This window comes from Protopterus annectens, chromosome 12.part0, assembly GCF_019279795.1.
Source record: "Protopterus annectens isolate FY-2018-M chromosome 12.part0, PAN1.0, whole genome shotgun sequence".
Classification (NCBI taxonomy): Eukaryota; Metazoa; Chordata; order Ceratodontiformes; family Protopteridae; genus Protopterus; species Protopterus annectens.
Genome location: NC_056746.1, coordinates 368,770,589 through 368,787,357, shown reverse-complemented (window position 1 = coordinate 368,787,357; position 16,769 = coordinate 368,770,589). Strand labels below are relative to the sequence as shown.

The 16,769-nt window shown below is 39.3% G+C and overlaps 1 protein-coding gene across 3 annotated transcripts in view; it reads left to right on the top strand.

The window, feature by feature from the left end:
- Positions 1–16,769, top strand: part of LOC122816582 (SEC14-like protein 5) — a 1,360,693-nt gene that overhangs the window by 654,892 nt on the left and 689,032 nt on the right. The window lies entirely within an intron of this gene.

Here is a 16,769-nt window from a genome sequence, read left to right as displayed (position 1 = left end):
GGGAACCCCCCAAATCAAGGACAGTTCAGGTAGTCAAGTTTGACTTTTTAAGAGACCGTGTTCCCTTCTCTCACCCTGGCAGTTCCTTTTCCCTTTCAGAAAGTCTGAATCTCCATTTTCTCTTTGCAGCAGATAGTTAAAGTCAAACAGGTTCTGAAGATTATTCATTAAGGTTATAGACGGCAGTCAGAGGATATTCCTCCTTGCCAGGGGATATTCCTCAACCGCCAGACCAGACTCTTTTATTTCTACATGTTCTTCTTTGCATCCTGTACCAGGGAGTGATAGAAGGTTTTTATCCAAGGATGCTTTTAGTGCTAAAGAAAGAAGATGCGCGGAGATTAGTCTGAATCTTTCTTTCCTAGATCTGTTTGAGACAGTGCCTAACTTCAAAATGATGTCACTTCACATCACAATCTGTTACATGTTCTTCTTCTGTCAAGTTTCCTTGTAACACTACATTTCAAAGTTGCTTATCATCACATTGCTTTTCATCCAGACTTCAGGCAGTTTGTAAGGTTTTGTGTGCCCATATCACATTATCAGTTCTTTGCCTTACCCTTTGGACTGTCCACTGCACCAAGAGTGTTCACAAAGTGTCTAGCTCCAGTTATAGCTCATTGCAAGGCTACAGGGTACCTGTTTTTTTCCATTTGTAAATGACTTGCTTATCTTTGCAGAGTCTTTCCATGTCAGGAATCTCTCACTTGGTTGAGAGATCTCTTATATAAGCAGGGATTCCAAGAGAATATTCAAAAGTCCTTTTTGACTCCTTCACACAGGATTGTGTTCCTTCGTGTCAGCTGGACACCTCAGTTCAAAGAGTTGATCTATTTGTAAGGTTTTACAACTCAAATTTCAGTCACTGCGTGGGAATACCTCGGGATTTTGGGTCTCATGGCACTATGATTTTAATGATAACCCTGGCAAGACTCCACGTGAGAAAGACAATGGTATATAAAGTTTCTTTGGTCCCAGCATCAACATTCCATGTGTTTTTAAACCCCACTGCTAGGATTTGTCAGTTGAAAAATTACTTGGCAGAGACAGCAAATATTCCTAAATATGTGTCACCCCTTCTCCCTCCCTGTTACTAAGCAGATAGTCATCACAGATGCCTGGGACTTTGCTTGGGGAGCAGTTTCAGGAGGGATAACAGTGCAATTTGTGTGGAAAATCTAAGATAGACGCAAACACATAAATATAAAAGAAATGCTTACACTGTTTAAGACAGTCAGTTCTCTGAATCATCTTTTATCTCCAGGACATCTTCCAGTTGTTTCAGACAATACCACAGTCATGTGGTACATTTATAAACTGGGTGAGGCTTTCTAGACTAGCTATGTTAGTTTGGGATATAGCTTCACAGCATGATCTCACTCCATCAGTCTGTCGGAGCAATATTGTATGCAAACTAGCTGAGCAGGACAGGGCAGACCTTGAAGTATGCAAACATGATCAGGGGATATTCCTAGATTTTATCCATCTGTGGAGAATTCCTGTAGTAGACCCTTTTGCTTCCTGTCTAAATAATCATCTGACAAGATTCTGCTCCAGGGCTCCTTGCAAGAAGGCCTGGAAGACAGATGCCTTTTTTCCCCTTGGACAGGAATGTTCCTGCATGCTTTTCAACCCTTTCCACTGATATCCAGGGTACTTCTGAAGGTTCAAAAGGAATTTCCCAAGATCATTGTGGTGACTTCATTTTTGTCCCAGGCAACAGCAGTTCTCCCTTTCTTCTTTATTTTTTTGTTTTGGAAATGACCATGGGCAATTATCACAAGCTTCCTCACAGAATGGATCTACTCACACAAGATCAGTGGTGTTTGATACACCCCAACCCCAATCATCTTCAACTAACTGCCTGAGTGATGGGGTCTTAATCTCCTTTAGGTACTGAGGATATACAGTATGTATTAATGGAGGCAAGAAAGCCTGCTACTAGAAAATCATGTTAGCAAATGGCAAAGGTTTTCTAGTTGGTGGCAACAACATAGTCAGCGCTCATCCAAGGCTGGTTGCTCTCTGGTTTTACAATATTTGTGTGACTTACTTTCCTATGGCCTTTCTTACACCTCCATCAAGGTTCTTTTATTGGCCATTTCAGCATGTCTACCCATGGATCCTCCTCCTTCAAGGCATTTTCATATCAAAATTGTTTCTGAAAGGGGTTTTACTTAAGAGGCCTCCAAGAAAATGGGTGGCCCCTTCTTGGGATCTTAATTTTGTGTTAGGAAGCTAGCACTTGCTCCATTTGAACTAGCTAATCTAGCTGACTTGATATTTTTAACATAGAAGACAGTTTTACTGATTGCTCTGACCTCTGCAAGCAGAGCTCTTTTAGTGAGTCACCCCATCTCATTTTCCACAGAGACTGTGCTTCTTTGAGAATGACTCTGTCTTTTATAGTTAAAGTGGTATCTGAGTTTACTTTCAGCCAAACTATCCATTCCCCATTTTCTTTACTGACCCTAAAAATGAGGGAGAAAGGATACTCCATACCTTGGATGTCCACCGACCACCCAATTACTATCTTGACAAAACTAAATATTTTATATCTTCAGATCTATTGTTCATTTCTTGTGAAGGTAAGGAAGGGGCAACCTGTGTTCATACAGAATATTTCCAAATGATTGTCTAACACTATTACTTTTGTTATACTCACCAGAACAAAATGATTCCTGGCAGGATCAAGACCCATTATTACAGGGCCTTGGCTTCATCCATGGCTTTTTGGAAAGGGTTGGATTCTAGAAGCAGCAATGTGGTCCTCTGTACATACTTTTACAAGGCATTACAAGCTTTATTCCTTCTATAGGTCTAGATCAGGCTTTGCTAGAACCATTTCCCTGGGGCTCTTGGACCTTTCCCCTTCCACCTCCCAAAATTTGTAGGCTATGGTAATCTACCCATATAGCTTAGGCTACTGCAGCAGTGATCGATATGAAGAACATTGTACAGTTGTGTAAGTAAACTTACCATAACAGTAAATGTTTGAATGAGCACTGCTGCAGTAGCTGCTTCCTCCCTCCACCCTCCTTGTGTTTTGGTCTGTTGTTTATGCTAGGATGTGGACTTTTATTTTTTTGTCTTTCCTAGCCTTGTCCTTTCAGGTCTCAACCTCCCTTTCTCTGTTGGCATGAAAGCTCCAAAGAACTTGGTGCCCAAACCTGTCTTTTTAGTCAGCCCAACTCAAGTTGACTAATAGTTTGGGCATGTGCAAGGTGCCCTAAAGCTTTGGAAACTGGCTGGCTGTTATATTCTGTGCATGATTTAACCCATATAACTTAGGCTTCTGCAGCAGTGATCATTCAAACATCTATTATCATGGTAAATTTACTTACACCACTGTACTTTATCTATGCAGAGTCTGGTGTTTCTTTTGGGGGAACATCCAAAAATCTTTCTTTACTCCTTCTCACAGGATGTTTTCCCCAGGGTGTCTCTTAGACACCTCATTTGAAAGAGCTTTTCTTCCACAGCAAAAAAAGTAGATCTATATCTAGATCTGTTTCTGAGTTTTTTTTTCACTCAAACCATAGCTGCAGCAAGAGGGTTTCTCAGGATATCAGGATTCATGTTATGCATGATTCCCCTAGTAAGACTCCATATGAAAAAAGCTCAGTGATACTTAAAATCATTATCATTCCAACATCACTGTCCCCTAACATTCGAGATTCCTGTTGTGGGATTTGTGAAAAGGGAACTTCTTTGGTTGAAAAAACAGTGTTATCTAAGTCCTGGTCTCCTGTTTTTGCCTTCTAGCTCTAGCACAGTGTGCAGCAACTGACACTTCAGACTTAGCTTGGGGAGCAGTGTTTATAGAAGGAAAAGTTCAGTTTTTTTGGAACAAACGCACAGTTAAAAATTCATAAGATATATTGGCAGTACTAAATATCTTCAACTCCCGTAATTATCTTTGGGTCCCAGGACAATTAGAAGTGGTTACAGACAGATATGTGGTACATAAACAGGAAGGATCTAGATCTTACCCGCTGTATACTCTAGCCATGGTAGTGTGGGATATAGCCTTTCAGTACAGTGTCAGTCTACAGGCATCTTACATCTCATCAGATCAAAATCTGGCGGCAGACAAGCCAAGCAGGATCAGCACAGACAGACCCGTTTGAATGGTAGCTGAATTAAGGGGTCTTCCAGGAGTTGAACCAGCTATGAGGAGTACATAAGATAGATCTATATGCTTCCATTCACAAAAATCAATTGGCAAAATTCTACTGCATGACTCCATGCAAGAAGGTCTGGAAAACAGATGCTTTCTCAATTAGGACAGAAATATTTCTGTATGCCTTTCCACCCTTTCCAATGTTATCCAGGGTCATTCTGATAATTCAGAAGGACTCTTCAAAATCATTTTGATGAATTCCTTCTGGACCAGGCAACATGTTTTCTGCCTTCTTTAGGAAATGGCAGGGGCAATTTGTCAAAAGCTTCCTCACAGACTGGACCTGCTCACACAGGGCAGGGTGTATGCGATACATCCCAACTTAAAACATCTTTGTCTAATTGCTTGAATGACACATTTTTAATACATTTTAGTCGTCTATTTTCTGAGAGTGTGCAGCAGATGTTAATGGAGGCAAGAAAACCTTCTACTACAAAATCATATGTTAGCAAATGGAAAAGATTTTCTAGTTAGTGCCAAGATAAGAACCAGGACTCTTTTAAGGCTACTATTTCCCTGGTTCTGTAATATTTGTGTGAGATATTATCCTCAGGCCTTTCTTACTCCTCCGTCAAGGTTCATTTGTTGATCATTTTGGCATGTCTGCCCATAGATTCTCCACTTTCAGTGCATTCCATATTAAAATGTTTTTGAAAGGGGTGTTACATACCAGGCCCCCTAGAAAATGGTTTGCTCCTGCTTGGAATCTCAACTTTGTTTTAGAAAAAATAACCCTTGCTCCATTTGAAATAGCTCATAACGCTGATTTCAGATCCTTAACACTGAGCACAGTTTAAGTCTGTGAGGAAGTAGGAATCAGTGACTGAATGTGAGGCATAGATGGCCTGCTCTAGCTTTCAGCTATGTGTAGAACAGGTCTGATGGACAAGTAGCTAGCAGTCTGACTGTTCAAATTTCCTTGCCCATTTCCTATATATATATATATATGGCATCACTACTGAATCCCGAACATACAGATTACCGAACTTTAAAATATCGAAAAAGATAAAATGCCGAAATTTCACAAATGCGAATACCGCAATACCGAAAGCCCAAAATATTAAAATACACTATTTGACGATCTCGGATGCTACCGGTGCAATGAAACAAAACTGTAGATGCAAAGCTGTGTAGCGACAACAAAACAACACAAGTCCCAGCACTTCTCAAACTACTAAGTGCTATCTACGTAAAGCACATACTAATAAAGAAATAAGTGAAGATCTGTGTACATAAATGCTGATACCATTTCCCAAAACTCAAAATCAAATTACGAGAATCTGGCTCAGTTGCAACTTTACAATTAAATCCATAATAAACGTGCTATAGCTTTAACTAGCTGAATACACGTATACTCTTCCTGATGCTCCAGAACAGCTTGAAAATGGTTATGTCGAGTTATCAATTTCCTCTGCTTAGGGGAAGGAGGGCAACCTGCAGTAAGTCTTTCCCTTAATGCATCCACATGATTTTGTTCTCTGTACAAAGCAGTCATGAGTACAGACAAATCAGTACCCTTGCTTCCTAACATGCATTTTAAATGACGATGCCACGCCTCCACCGAGTTCTGAGTATGTGGTAAAAATAATCTGTTCAATTCAGACACATTCCAAAACTCTATAGGAAATAACGGTGGAAACCGTGTCACTGCATGAGATCTGGTACTAAATTTACAAGGACGACTTAACACATACCAGTCTGAGAAATACTGTAAAAGTTCTTTACCATCATCAGGAAAGGTATCTTGTAGTATATGATATGTAGGAAGCATGTCACACTCTTTAACAAAAGCCAAAGCTACTAAACATTTCACAGCAAACTGAAATGTGTGAGATGAATTATACAGAGAGGCTAGTCCCAGCTGCTAAAACTTACTCCACACATTTTGACTGAAGTGAAACAAACATCCCTTTGACTTTACATCTCTGAAGTTCAGCCTTATGCTTTTATTAGACGCTACTTCAAAGTCACACAAAATGAATTTTAATGATAATCGAAATTCATGCAATGAGAACAGATACAAAATGCAATGCCACATCATGTTATATGCTCTCAAAGATTTCTTCGACATTAAACAGTAGAGCAAAGGAACAGATTTGCTATATGCTTCACACTTAACTATGCCATGTATACTATATAATTGTCGACATAGTGAACCTTTGCAAAAGAAAGTCCCATCCATAAGCCATATAGTTGCAATGCTTAGATCATGTAGATTATTTATGGTAGTAAACACTATAACAGTATGTCCGGATGTAGAATCTGAAAGCCGTTTCTCAATAAAAGTGCCAAATTGAAAGGGAAACATACACATATCTATAGTATTTAGAGTGAGATTGTGAATATGACTCTTTGAGCCTATCTTACACCTCACTCTTCTAATCTGCTGGAGCATTGCCTTTTTACTTGGTAAATTGGGAGCACATTCTATTGCAGTGGAAGCCATAGCATCATCCACTAACATACAGGGTGGATGTCTGGATTTTGCCGCCCTATCTCTCAAACTACCACACACAGAGTATTTGTCAACTTCAAATGGATCCCCTGTATGATTGTGTGTCATAGTTTTTATTAGCTTCTCACCTTCAGACAGTGAATCGGTTACTACTCTTCCTTTGCAACCCCTACACCGCTTTAATTTACAGCACCAATAGCACCTTTCCATTCGTCTTTTCTCTAAATGGTATACATAAACTTGAATAACCAGAACATGTTTATTCTTTTGGGATTGCACCCTAGGATAGAGTTCACCTAGAACGCCAGGTGCATCAGAATGATCGTCAGACATTGCAATGACTTTGCTATTGAACACTTTGTTAAGGGAATAGTACGTGTTTTATAGCAAAGTCTTGTATAAAACGGGAAGTACTTTAACATATGTCTTGGCGCTTTTATTTTGGTATTGCGTGATTCGCGTTTCTAAATTTTTGGAATTCAGTATTTTCAGTATTTTAGTCTCGGTATTTTAAAGTTCGGTATTCTGTATGTTTGGGATTCAGTAGTGATCCCATATATATATATATATATATATATATATATATATATATATATATATATGTGTGTGTGTGTGTGTGTGTGTGTGTGTGTGTGTGTGTGTGTATATATATATATATATATATATATATATGTGTGTGTGTGTGTGTGTGTGTGTGTATATATATATATATATATATATATATATATATATATATATATATATATGTATAAAATGTTGCTTCTTAGCAATCTGTCAACTTATTTGTGGTTGTCTCACACAACTGTAAGCAAAACTCCCAAATGTGAATAGCATGCAGAATTAAAAACCTTGGTGGGGTTATTATTAATGAGCTTTGGATGTGTGCATGTTTAAGATGGTGTTTTCACTTGCATTCATTTTATTGTATGTAGATGTGTGTGTAGAGTCTTGGTTGTGGATGTATTTTGACTTATGGTGAGGAGTTAAATAGTTTGCATGCACATTTACAGAGATATTTATTGTTGTGAGCCTGACATTTAACATGGTTTTAATTTGTTCTTTTCTAGAGGATTTTATGTTTTGCTTGTATCACAGAAAACTGATGGTAATTTTACTGTTCATACTTTAACAGTTCTGGAGTAGTATCCCATGCCATGTTTATTCAGCTGAAACTGGCTATATTTTTTCTTACCTGCTAAAGCAGTAGCTTTGCCAATATTCCCAAGTACAAGTGTAACATAGCTGGCCTTAGGCATAGGCAAAGTAGGCGGCCGCCTAGGGTGCCGCTGTAGCAGGGTGCTTTTCCAGTATTTATCTGGTGTAGGGAGACCAGGATGGGGGCACCAGGTGGTGTTGTAGGGGGTGCCGCGGAGCCCCTTTGCCTAGGGCACCAGTTGACCTAAGGCCACATGAGCATCACCTCCACCTAGACTGTTTATGTAGAGGCCATACTGAAAGAGGAGGCTTTAGTGTTAATGTTCACTAATTTGGGTAAGGCTTAAACTCATGTTCTGTTACTTGCAAAATGTTCACTTCTGAGGTCACATTACAGCAATACAGAAATACATTCCTGTTGATCTGCATTGCTATTTGTCATGGTTTTCTGATTCACTGTTCAATGTAATAGGCTTCATTTTACTCAGATTTGTCTATCTGAGTCTTAATATAGTATTCTGCTGTATGGTTTACAGGAGAACTAGCAGTCGTTGAGAAGTTTGACGAGTGGGTAGCTGGTCCTTTGTTACTTTTTTTTTTCTTTCTTTTTCTTTTTAATTTCAGAGCAGCTTGACATTAACAATTTTTTTTTTGTTTTCACTTATTAAAAATGATGACTGTCTAATAAAAACAGATTAAGTGTCTTGTTGGCTCAGTTTTTCTGTGCTATAATGTAAAGCTGTGACAGTACTAGGAATTTTAAGACCTTATATACAGGATGTATTCGGATTGTAAGAGGTAGAGACAACATGGATGTTTACCTTCCTATATGCCTGTATGTCTCTTCAGTGACCTTAATAGCCATGAGGTATTGATGTCTGCATACAACAACAGCTGTTTGGCTTGAACTACCTGCCATATGAAGCAGGTACCCTAAGCTGAAGGCACTTAGGAACATGCTAGCATCCTTCTTAAGCTTCAGTCCTTGGTTACCTCACTGAACTATGAAATCAGAGACTTTAGAGAATGTTGCCATGTACCTGTTATTTCAGAAGCAACTTCAGCTGCACCCTCTAGTGGTAGCAAGTGCTTACTTTATGACTTCACTGACATTCACAAGTTCCTTCAAGCAACAACATCCATTTTAACTTATGTACTGATAACAGCTATGATAAAATTCTGTTTGCAGGTAACAGAAAGAAACAGATTACATAAGGATGTTGTCTGAAGAAAACTTAACCATCAAATAAACTCATGCTTCTATGGTCACTCTAGCTCTACCCCAGAAGGACAGGACATGCCTGATTTCCAGAAAACTTTGTTTACAAGGTGACTTGTATGTTAAAAATGTTGAATCTGTACTATGCTCTCTAAGATGCTTCATAGCTCAGCTACCTGACTAATAGACTGGCATGATTTTATGCATTGCAGTGGGCACATTTCTGCATACAGCTTTAGTGAGAAAAGGGCTTACCAAAGTGAATGGTAGCATAAATGTCGATTATAAATAATGTTAGGAATGTGACTGGTGTTCACTTTCAGAACAGAACTTTTTAAAAATGATTTGATTTGTGCTTACATCTTCTTTTGACTTATGTACTGCATGGAAACTTGCCAGCCCTTCTTGCATGTACGCTGACAGGACCTGTACCATCGCTGTCCTAGGCTGATATTGAAGAGCTACAAACTCAAACGCAAGTTCATCTGAGTGTTTCTACTTCTTTCTTATTTCTGTCCTGATAAATCCAAATGGGTGTTCTGTTTTGATATCCATGAAGTATAGATTTTTTGTACTAGTTATATCTTAATCATCTCAGGGAAAAGGATTAGTAAAAGAAATTAGTTTTAATGATCTTCCCAACACCTTTGCCCTGATTTGCCTTCTCAACCCTGATTATCTGTAATAAGATTCTGTAGCTTAATGCTTAATTCCGGATGGAAAGAGAAGAAACCCTCTCCCATGAAATTCTTGGTCCTAATTATACAACTGGACTCTGCTATTTATAACTATTCTATCAAGTTGTCTGTTTTTCTGTAATGGAAGGGATTTAGGAGTGGTTTGAGGCACATCTTCACAGAAAGTGTTAAAGAAAACATGTTTCCTCAGCATATAAGTACTTAGAAGAATGTGTGTGTGTGTGTGTGTGTGTGTGTGTGTGTGTGTGTGTGTGTGTGTGTGTGTGTGTGTGTGGTTTGGTTCGAGAATGGCTGGTTTCTTTTAAGAGAAAACTGAAGAGGCTAGATTTGGGATAGCGAATGGAATGGTGCTGTGTACATTTTCAGGGAGAAAATGAGAAAAATGCAGCACTGAGAAATATGCTAGATACAAAATCAGATGTACCTGTAAGTCACATGATGCAGGTGACATATGTGTGCAGTTCAAGCTAAAAAGCAAGTAGACCCATAAGCACCGGTAGCTGTAAGGATGCTAGATTTGGTTTACAGTATTCAGATCACTTAAATGGAAAATCATGCAGCAATCTGATAAGCACTTCAGTAGTTGACTCTGTCTAGCCTATTAATATTTTACTGTTTCCTATGCAGAAGCGGTTCTGAGAATACAAGTTCAGAATTACTTACCTAATTCTCACTTTTGCTGACTGCAAAACATGGTTTTGGGATCCTGATTCATCCTGGCTAGTTGAAATTCTTGTCCCTAGCACTACAGCCAAGGTGTTAACTGGCTAGTAAATAAGCTGTTAGTGCCCACTGAGGTTGCCTTCTTTTTTCGGTGGTGCTGTGTATTTTGCCTGTGTGTGTTTACCGGTCACAAGAGTTGCTTTTCAAGGGTGATGCCAGGAGCACTTCCTGGCATGTTTGTGTGTATGTGTATATACCGTATTTCTTTCTAAATAAGACCTAAACAGAGAGTAAGGCCTAGCATGGTTTTTCTAAGGTGTTCATGGTATAAGCCCTACACCAAAAATAAGCCCCAGTTCCGATTCTTACTGTAACCTAATCATCACTCACACTTGACGGCTGAGATCCTTGGCTTGTAAAGCCACGCAGGTATACTTTGATCGGTCAAAGCACAGACAACGTGCGGGAAGCGTGCGCTCATGGTAATGAGCAGCTGTTGTAGTGTCTTCTCTTCATAACCGGCGCCATTTTGTGTTGCCACTCCGGTCGCGTAAGTCTTCAATTAACCCCTCCCCCAGACAAGATGAGTGCAAAAAGAAAGCGCTATTCCGTCGAGTACAAGAAAGGAGTCGTGGAGGACTCCTGTGGAAAGAACCTGATGGCTTTCTGTAAAGAGAAGAAGTTAGATCTCTGAATGGTCCAAAAATGGTGAGCAGCGTACGTTAACCTCAGTCAACAGGCCAACGAGGGAAATGCTAAGAAGTGTAAGTGTGGATCAGGTCAGCAACCATTATTTCCTGAGCTTTAAGACATCATCTGTGAGTGGATTGCTAATAGGAGAGCAAAGGCTTTGGTTGTGCGAAGGGCTGATATTCAAGCATTTGCCCTTGCAATAGTACCACAGTTAGAAATATCCGCAGAAGAATTCAAAGTATCGCAACTTTGGCTGGATGGCTTCCTTCAGCGATATGAACTGTCTCTAAGAAGATCAACAACACTGTTCAAGCTGAAAGATACTGAAGTTATTAAACGTGCACTTGCGTTCATGTCCTTTATTGATGGAACTGACTTTTCTAAATACCAACTCTCCAACTTGATTGCTGTGGATGAAACTGCAGTGTTTATGGGCCAAGGATGTCAAACAACAATTGATCAGAGGGGTACCTTGTCAATCTACCTTCCCTCCACTGGTTACGAGAGTGTACGTGTTACCTGTATTTTGACAGTTCGTCTAGATGTAAAGAAAACCCCACCTCTAATCATTAGTAAGGGCAGGAAAGATAAGATTGAACATGTTTCAGGCATTTACATTCTTAAAACCGAAAAAGCCTGGTGCACACAAGCAGTTATAAGGAAGTGGGTTGATGTAATGCTGCCACTTGTTTTGCGAGGTGGCGATAGTCTGGGATTCAGCCAGCACTCACTGCGGTAAAGAAATGAAGAAATTCCTAGCACGGAGGAGAATATATCAAATAATGATTCCCGCAGGAATGACTGCCTATCTCCAGACTCTTGATATTGCAATAAACAAGCCATTCAAGGACCATTTGCGCATGGAACTCAATGACTACATTGAAAATAGAATGGAGAGAAATCAGCATGGAAACTTTGTGAAGCCTAGCCTGCAAGAGGTCGTGACTTGAGTGAAAAATTCATGGGATAAAATCACTGACAGCTGTGTTGCCAATGCACTACGAGCAGGCTACTTGGACAAGCAGTGCTCATTTAAGAAGAGCTCAATTGCTAGGCATGACAGACTGGGGCCAATGGTGCTACAGGAAATGGAGTCACAAGAAATTCAGGCCGAAATTCGGGGAAATTTGGACACTTATGACAATGGCCCAGAAGAAGATGACATGACTGTATTTTAATAACTGTGAAAGTCAAAGTGCAGATATTCTGGAGTTGAAATGTTTGTTGCACTGTTTATGTAGAATTCTCACATAACTGCCAACCCTTTATTAGAACTGTTGTTCATTAATAGAAAAGTACAAAATAAATGTCAATTTGTGTACATGAATAAATGTTGATTTTTGTACATGAAGAAATGTTGCTTTGTGTTCATTAATTAATGTAAATTTTTGTACATGAATAACTGAATAAAGGTAGATTGTTGTACAGTGCGGGTAAAAAAGGTATCCCCTGATAATGAGCCCTAATGCGCATTTCGCCGGGAGAAAGAATATAAGACCTGGTCTTATTTTCAGGGAAATACTGTATATATATATATATATATATATATATATATATATATATATATATATATATATATATACATATACACACACACACACACACACACACACACACACACACACACACACACATATATGTATGCTCATGTGTGTGTGTTTGTGTGTATGTAAGTGTAAGTAATGTCCCCATGTCAAGTTACTGAAAAGTCTTATAATGAACGCTATAAAAATTAATGTGCAATGTTAAAATGTCAAAATGATGAAATGTTAAATTTCCTTAAATCAAAATACTTACTCCTTGATATGTACAAAGAGCTGCACTTGCCCCCTCTGCAGGACCCATGTTAGCACTTGTTTATGAGTTTTACTAATAAGGGAGTGACATTGTTTGCTGACTGGCTGTGTACTGGCGCAATGTATATGTGTAGTACTTGTCTGGAATTAGTGATATTTTGACTTCAGCATTGTAAAGTTTCAACATTTTTACTTTTTCAAGATTTTGTGTTCAGAATTTTGACTTTCAGCATGCCACTATTCAATAAATTTTCATATAGCCATAAATAATATATGCACACACATACACACACATATACATATAAATATGTGTGTGTATATGTATATATATATATATATATATATATATATATATATATCTACGTATTTACATACAAAGGCCATGTCTGCATGAACTCAGTGGATAAGGCAAGCACTTTACCATGACTAGGTGTGCGGTGATATCTGTTCATAACACCACCATTGTGTTAATGCATTTTGGGAGGAACAGGCCTAGGGATTCATGAAGACAGGATGTGATACATGCATGCATCTTGTATACACAGTGTTTGCTGTGCTCCAGGGACTACTGTGATTTATAGAAATGAATTGTAGTAGCTGCCAGAATGCACAGTCACATCCTATTTTGTCTGAATAGAACTCAGAAGTGCCTGGTAAACCACTAAGCAGTACAGTGCTGAGAATATCTGTTGTGTATCCTCCTGGTGCTACACAGTGCATCAGTGTAGTTCGGGAATGTCCTTGGAGGCCTGACATGTAACTAACAGCTACCTTATTTTATGTCATACATCCCTTTCTCATAGCGATCTTCCTTTTATAAAAATGTTCTTGCACTTTAATGGTGGCATTCGCAATATGGCGTAATAGTCTGTCTACGACACATTGATTTATGATGCACCATTATTCACTAAGTAGCCAAAGAGTTTTACACTGAATAGCAGCAAATTTTTCCTCATCCAGCAAACAGCTTGAGACATACAGTATACAAGGGACATTACTCTCAGTCCCTCAGAAAATACTAAGAGTTGTTACTGATGGAATTTCCAGAACCTTCACCTATTCCTCCAGTGCTGTCAGCTTTGGAGGATGTGTGTCACTACCTGTAATTCTACTGACAGGCTGCTCCCGCTAAAAACGCAGATAGATTGTATAAAGTTTCTCAACAATTGAAGTTTTTATACCCAAATCTGACCTAGCAACTATAGCTTTAATTAATCCAACTGCTGCTAAACAGTTAGTTAATTCCAGTTGTGCACTCTCTGACAAGGATGGGAAGATAATTAATAAGTAGGGAAAAATTGTGTGCATGTGCAAGTCTGAGTTCAGAATTTTGAATTGTGAGGCTCATATGTTAACGTTTATTCTGACTAATTATGAGAGTATGAGGAATGTTTGTATGTAGTTTCTTTGTGAGAAAAAATATGCTTGAAATTGTATAATTTCTTCCATTTTACAGGTCACAACTCATTATTTGAAGTATGTGTATGACTCTGTTGATACTTCTTCCAGGGCTATGGCCACTGGTACCATTTTGAGGAGGTTTGCCTGGCTGTGTTTTCAGAACCTTCCATATGATGTGAAAATATGATTTCACATTCTTCTTTGGATAAGGATTTAGTTTTTTGTTCCTCTGCTTTATAGGTTATCAAAAAGTGTGATGAGAAGGTAAGCTAATACAGGGAATATCTAAGATTTTCCAGCTCTTCTGCTTCTTTCTAAGGAATTCTTTAACCCCTTGTCCAATGTTGGCAAGAAACAAAATAAATATTCTCAGCAAAATGCTGGTAAACAGACATTTAAGAAAAAATGACAAGGGGATTCCAAGGAATACAAGAACCCCCCAAAACCAAGGACAGTCCAATAATTCAGAATGACTGTCTAGGGGACCCTGTCCTCCATTCCCACCCTGGCAGTCCCTTTTCCCTTTCAGAAAGTCTGAATCCCCACTTCTGTCTTCAGCAACAGAGAGTTTTAGACAAATGGGTTCTAAAGGTTATTCATCAAGGTTACAGATCACAGAGGGAGGACATTACTCCTTTGGAGGGGGTAATGCCTCATCTACCAGACCAGACTCCTTTATTTCTTCCTGTCCTTAAACACATTTTCTCAGGGAGTGATAGAGCCAGATCCTCCTTTCAAGGTTGGGAAAGGATTTTATTCAAGGATGTTTTTGATGCCAAATTAATACATTGCTTGGAGAGCAATTCTGAATTTGATGTCACTTCACAACCTGTCACCCCATATTTAAAAAGATGATTATCATCACATCCTTGTTCATCCCTACTTCAGGCAGCTCTTGCAGTTTTGTGTGTCTGGATCACATTATCAGTTCTCTGCCTTACCTCTTGGACTATCCACTGCACCAAGAGTGTTCACAAAGTGTCTAGCTCATTGCAGGCTACAGGTTGTTCACAGTTATCATATTTAGTCTACTTGCTGATCTTTACATAATATTTTTCAAAGTGTCAGGAATCTCTCATTTGAGTGAGAGAACTCTTACACAAGCTGGGATTCCAAGATAACTTTCAGAAATCTTTTTTAACTCCACCACACATGATTATATTTCTGGGGTGTCAGCTAGACACCTCGGTTCAAAGAGCTTTTCTTCCACAGTTAAAAAATAGATCTATACCTAGATCTATTACTAGGGCTTTCCACTCAGAATGTGGTTACTGCAAGGGAGTACTTCAGGATTTTGGGTCTCAAGGCATCATGAGCCTCATGATACCCCTGGTAGGACTCCACATGAAAGAGATACAGTGGTATTTGTAGTCCCTCTGGCCTTGGCAGCAATACCCACTGTCTTTTCAAATCCCAGTTTTGGAGCTTGTCAGAAGAGAAATCAGTTGGTGGAGACAGTATATTTCCCTAAATCTAGGTCTCCCCTTCTCCAACCCTGCTCCAAAACAGTCAGTTACCACAGATGCCTTGGACTTTGGTTGGGGAGCAATTTCAGGAGGGCTAAAAGAGCAAAGTGTTTGGGATTCCCGTGACAAATGCAAGCAGATAAATATAAAAGAAATGCTTGCTCTGATCAAGGCACTCAACTCTATAAATCATCTTTCGGCCTCAGGACCTCTTCAGATTCTTACACAATACCACAGTCATGTGGTACATCAACAAGAAAGAGGGGAACCAGGTCTTACCCCCTTTCCTGACTACCCATGTTAGTGTGGGATATAGCTTCATAGCACAACCTCACTCTACAGGCATCTTGCATCCTGTAAAGTCAAAGCTGTGTGGCCGACAAGCTGAGCAGGACAAAGGCAAATCCTCAGGAATGACAACTAGTCCAGGAGTCTTTAAAGATTTGATCCATCTGTGGTGAGGTCTTCAAGCAGACTTTTTTTTCCTCCTGTCTGAACAATCAGCTGGCAAAAGCCTGCTGCAGGACTCCATGAAAGAAGACCAGGAAGACAGATGCCTTTTCCATTCCTTGGACAGGGATGTTCTTTTCCACTTTTCCACTGATATCCGGGGTACTTTTGAAGATTCAGAAGGAATCCCCCAACATCATTATGGTAACTCAGTTCTGGCCTAGCCAACAGTGGTTCTCCCTTGTTTTGGAAATGGTCAGAGGCAGTCTTTTACAAGCTTCCTCACAGGATGAATGAAGTCACACAAGAACAGGGGTGTTGAATACACCCCGACCCCAATCAACTTCAGATGACTGCCTGAGTGATAGGGTCTTAATTCCCTTTAGGCACCTGTTTACTGAGAACATGCAGTAGTTACTATTGGAGGTAAGAAAGCCTGCTACTAGAGAATCATATATTAGCAACTGGAAAAAAAAGTTTTGTAGTTGGTGCCACCAGCATGACCCACACCCATTCTGAGCTAGTGTTTATCTAGTTTTCAATATTTGTGTGAGTTTCTGTCTTTTGGCCTTTCTTACTTCTCTGTCAAG